This window comes from Arachis ipaensis, chromosome B8 (assembly GCF_059453495.1).
Source record: "Arachis ipaensis isolate K30076 ecotype BB chromosome B8, ASM5945349v1, whole genome shotgun sequence".
In the NCBI taxonomy this organism is placed as follows: domain Eukaryota; kingdom Viridiplantae; phylum Streptophyta; class Magnoliopsida; order Fabales; family Fabaceae; genus Arachis; species Arachis ipaensis.
Genome location: NC_142443.1, coordinates 36,091,682 through 36,097,643, shown reverse-complemented (window position 1 = coordinate 36,097,643; position 5,962 = coordinate 36,091,682).

Below are 5,962 nucleotides of genomic sequence, written 5' to 3'. Positions count from 1 at the left end.
GGATGGTGCTCTGTTTTTCAAAATTTTTTCATGTTTTTGCACCAAACCAAGCATTCCAAACCTCCAAACAGCTACCAAAATATCATAAAATCTTATTTAACCTACTAGACTCTCAAATAAACTCAACTAAGCAATCAAAACAAGGAATTAAACCTATTTTACCAATAAGGAAAAAGGGAAGATTTTACAATGGTGGGGTGTCTCCCACCTAGCACCGTTGTTTATTGTCCTTAAGTTGGACTTATGGGGAGCTCTTCATCAAGGTGGCTTGTGCTTGAATCCATCCTTGAGCATCCACCAATGCTTGGACTTCCATTGTGCTTCATCATTCAAAGTTAATAACTCCAAGCTTTGATGGAGTTCTTCACAAACCATAGGCTCCTAAAGTTGTTCCACACCTTGTAATCCGGGATCCCACACTTTGTTTTCACACCCGCCTTCAAGTTGATCATGGTAGTCCTCTCCGGGTGGTAGAGAAGCCGAATTCTCATGAAGGCACCAAACGATCCTCCTAGACCCATTCAATTGAGCACTACACCAATCCATGCTCCTCAATTTTGAGCTTCCAACTATAATGAGCCTAGATTTCCAACGCCAACCACTAAACATCCTCCTCTTACGCTTGATTCTACAAAGCGCCCTAAGTTGGCCATCCGTTTCAAGCAAGCCAAATTCAAGTGGGATAATAAAGCTAAGAGTTAGAAGTTTCACCCACTCAAATGAAGGAATAGATGGCAACCTAGGTAGAGGAGTTCCCAAAGGTCTTGATAAAGCGCATTCCCCTCTCGTCCATCCTCTTCTAGAGGCGTCCACCACTTGGAAAGGTTCTTCAAGCTCTACCTCTTGCCAAGCTTCCTCAAGTTCACATTCTTCGTCACCAAATTCTCCTATTTCTTCCCCACCACTCAAATCATAAATAGGAAGTTTAGTGAAGTCCACCTCATCGTTAATTTTAAGCATAGTGGGGAAGGACTCGTCTTTCTCAAAAGGATCATATGTTGATGCGGAATTGATAAACCATTATTTTATGATTTATATTGTGTTTAATTGAGTGGTTTTATCATGTCTTTACCTTCTTATTCATATGGATTGCATGATTTTATAATTCCTTCCTATTATTGTTTATGGTTGAAACTTGCTTCCTAGAGACCTTTAATTTGTACATTTTAACTCTCCTTTATCCCATTCGATGCTGTGATCCATGTGTTAAGTGTTTCAGGCTTCATAGGGCAGGAATGGCTCGGAGAATAGAGAGGAAGCTTGCAAAATTGGAAGGAACACAAGAAACCAAGGAGATGACCAGCGAACACTGACGCGATTGCTATGGCTCACCCGAGCGCGCGAAATGAAGAAATTGCAGCGACGCGAATGCGTGCCTGATGCAAACGCGTGGACAATGCGAACGCGTGACAAGGAAAATCGCTAAATGACGCGAACACATGGACGACGCGTACGCGTGACCTGCGCGATATGCAGAAATAACAGAATACGCTGGGGGCGATTCGGGCAGCATTTTGACCCAGTTTTCGGCCCAGAAACACAGACTAAAGCTAGGGAACATGCAGAGACTCAACACGCATCCACACACATTCAGATACATTGATATTAGGATTACTTTTAGCTTTAGATCTGAATCTAGATTAGCTTTACATTGATAGTTTATGCTTTCGCTTTGGATTTTGGATGCTGAAGAGTCATTACCTCCGTGAAGACACTACTTTAGTTTGTTTTCTTATTCCTTTACTCTTTTCATGTTGATCATTGACCCTATTCAATTAAGTATGTTGCATTTTGAATTTATTAATATATAGAGTTACTTTTATTTTTAATTAATTTTAAATCTCTATTTTATTTCATTTAATTATTTCTTCTTATATTTTTATGAGTATTAATTCCATGTCAATGGAGTAGATTTTCTACTTGACATGGGGGTTGATTAAGAGGAGACACTTGAGTTGGAATGCTCAAGTGCGTAGTTAAATTGGACGTTGTTGGCTAATTCTGTACCTACTAACGCTAGACCTTCCCAAGGGAGAGGACAAGGATTTGCGGGTAAGAGTTAGCTCAATCACTTGACTTTCCTTTATTTAGTAAGGGTTAACTAAGTGAAAACAACAACCTCTTTACACTACACTTGAGAAGATTCCAACAAGGATAGAACTTCCAATTAATCATTCCCCCAGTCAAGGCCTTTTAATATTAATAATAATTCTTAGTTTTATTGCTTTAATTTACAATTATTTTAATTACTCATTATCCAACTCAAACCTTTTGAAAAATTTCTGATTAATAAATTAGCATGTTTTCCTGCAACTCGTTGGGAGACGACTTGGGACTCATACTCCCAGTATTTTTATTTCTAAAATTTGTGACAACTTTTCTAAATTGACGAGGCGGATCTTAGCTGGTTAAGAACTATACTCACAACGTATTCCATGTTTTGATTTTTTAATTAGCCGACTTCTGCCCACGCATCAATTTTTGGCGCCGTTGCCGGGGAGTTGCAATAGCGTGCTAGATTATTAATTAGTGTACATATTTTATTTTATTTGCATATTTTATTTTTATTTCTGTTACCATGAGCTATATGTCTTTCTCATTGAATGACGCGTTCACTACCTGATCCGAGCTTAGCCGCTTTTGATCCTGAAATTGAAAGAACTCTTTCACATATTAGGCGAGCTCGAGGTTGGTTAGCCTCTGAGGGTGGTGAAGTGATTGTTATCGATTCACCAGTCTCATCTGAGGGCGAATCTGAACTGCCATATGAGGGTGAGACAAGCTCCTTTACTACTGATCCAGTTGATTCACGTGCAGGTAACATGGCAGAACCTAGGAGAATTACTCTCCAGGAAGCTGGAGCCCCAGATTTTACACTGCAACCTTATCAAGTGCATCATCCAAATCTGGCTGCAGATTTTGAATTGAAGACTACACTAATTGATGCACAGAAAACTTGTCTCACAACAAATTCCCTTCGGCAAGTGTACCGAATTTGTCGTCAAGTAAAAACTCACAATAGAGTGAGGTCGAATCCCACAAGGATTGATTGATCAAGCAACTTTAATTAGAGGACTGTTCTAGTTGAGCGAATCTAGAATTTGAGTTGAGAATTACAGAAAATAAAATGGCGGGAAGGTAATTGACAGGAAAGTAAATGCTAGAATTATAGATCTGAAAGTAAATGACGGAAGGTAAATTGCAGAATTGTAAATGGGAATGGGGGAATTGCTCATTAAAGTAGATAACAGAAATTAAAGAGAATGGGTAAAATCAGAAATGGGGAGTTCATTGGGCTTAGGAGATGTTGCATTCTCCGGATCAATTTCATTTTCATCTCTTCCTCAATCAATGCACTCATTGATCTCCTTGGCAATCTTAAGTGATTGAATTACAATTTCTTGTAATTCAATCTCTCAAATCTTGATCAATAGCCAATTCCTTGGTCAATTGCTCATGAGAAGAGATGAAGTATGGTCACTGATTATACCACATGCATTTCCCAAACCAAGTGTTGAGAGGATTATAGTCACATATCCATCCAAACCCAATTTGGTCCAGCATGAGAAAGCATTTCTAGCTTGATCTCTTCATTCCTCTTTCAAGGTTCAGAAGAGATCCAAGTATGAATAGCTTCTTTTTCAAGATAACTACTCAATTGGATGAAGATCGAAAGCTTTCAAGTAAAATCAAGAGAAAAGATAGAAGAAGAATAATGATGAGCGGATATTTTATACGCTTTTTGGGGTTAATTTCATATAGTTTTTAGTATGTTTTAGTTAGTTTTTAGTTTATTTCCATTAGTTTTTAGGAAAAATTCATATTTCTGGACTTTACTATGAGTTGTGTATTTTTTTGTAATTTCAGGTATTTTTCTGGCTGAAATTGAAGGAGCTGAGCAAAAATCTGATTCAGGCTGAAAAAGGACTGCTGATGCTGTTGGATTCTGACCTCCCTGCACTCAAATGGATTTTCTGGAGCTACAGAACTCGAAATGGCATGCTTCCAATTGCGTTGGAAAGTAGACATCCAGGGCTTTCCATCAATATATAATAGTCCATAATTTGAACAAGAATAGACGACATAAACTGGCGTTCAACGCCAGTTCTCTGCCCAATTCTGGCGTCCAGCGCCAGAAAAGGATCAAAAGCTGGAGTTGAACGCCCAAACTGGCACAAAAACTGGCGTTCAACTCCACAAATGGCCTCTGCACGTGACTTGTTTAAATCTCAGCCCAGCACACACCAAGTGGGCCCCAGAAGTGGATCTCTGCATCATCCATCATAGTCTACTCACTTTTTGTAAACCTAGGTTACTAGTTTAGTATTTAAACAACTTTTAGAGACTTATTTTGTATCTCATGACATTTTAGATCTAAACTTTGTATTCTCTGACGGCATGAGTCTCTAAACCCTATTGTTGGGGGTGAGGAGCTCTGCTGTGTCTCGATGAATTAATGCAAGTATTTCTGTTTTCCATTCAACCACGCTTGTTCCTATCTAAGATGTTCATTCGCTCTTAACTGTGATGGAGGTGATGATCTGTGACACTCATCACCTTCCTCAAATCATGAACGTGTGCCTGATAACCACCTCCGTTCTATATACGATTGAATGAGTGTCTCTTAGATTCCTTAATCAGAATCTCCGTGGTATAAGCTAGAATTGATGGTGGCATTCATGAGAATCCGGAAAGTCTAAACCTTGTCTGTGGTATTTCGAGTAGGATTCAAGGATTGAATGACTGTGATGAGCTTCAAACTCCTGAAGGCTGGGCGTTAGTGACAGACGCAAAAGGATAGTAAATCCTATTCCAACCGGATCGAGAACCAACCGGTGATTAGCCGTGCTGTGACAGAGCGCGTGAGCGTAGTTTTCACTGGAAGGATGGAAGGTAACCATTGACAACGGTGATCCACCAACACACAGCTTGCTATAGGAGGACGTGCGTGCGTGAACAAGAAGACAGAGGAAAGCAGAGATTCAGAAGACAAAGCATCTCCAAAACTCCAACATATTCTCCATTACTGCATAACAAGTAACCTTTGATCCATGCTCTATTGTTTATTTGCAATCCAACTGATAAACATAATTGACTTCCTGACTAAGAATTACAAGATAACCATAGATTGCTTCAAACCAACAATCTCCGTGAGATTCGACCCTTACTCACGTGAGGTATTACTTGGACGACCCAGTGCACTTGCTGGTCAGTGGTACGAGTTGTAAAAAGTGTGATTCACAATTCGTGCACCAAGTTTTTGGCGCCGTTGTCGGGGATTGTTCGTGTTTGAACAACTGACGGATTATTTTGTTGCTTAGATTAGGAAAAATTTCTTTTTTTGTTTAGAGTCTCTTATTATTGTCGTGTTAAAATTTTAGAATCCTTATTTTCTTTTTAAAATTAGTTTTCAACAATAATTTCTCTATTAGATCCTGTGCCAAACTTTAAGTTTGATGTTTTCTTGTTGATTTTCCTTAAAATTTTCGAAAATTTTGGCTTGGTTTTCTAAAAATTTTTAAGTTTGGTGTTCCTTGGTGTTTTCCCTCCAAAATTTTCGAAAATAGGGAGCATTAGATCTAAAAATTTTAAATCTTGTGCTATCTTATTGTTTTTCTCTTTCCTCTTAAAAATCAAAAATATCTTTTCTCTCTTTTTTAAAAACAAATTTCGAAATATATTTCTAAAATTTAGATTTTTTTTTCTTTCAAAATTTAAAACTTTTTTTTTAAAAATCATCATATCCTTTTCAAAACTTCCTAACCACTTTCTCTCTCCTCAGTTTTTCGAAAATCTTCACTCAATTTTTATTTATTCTATTTTAATTTATTTCATTTTCGAAATAAATATATAAATAAATAAATAAAAATATTTTTCCTATTTTACATCATCTCCCTTTCTCCATCATGGATCTAAGTGGAAATGAACAGTCCAGGAGGACTCTGGGGTCATATTCAAACCC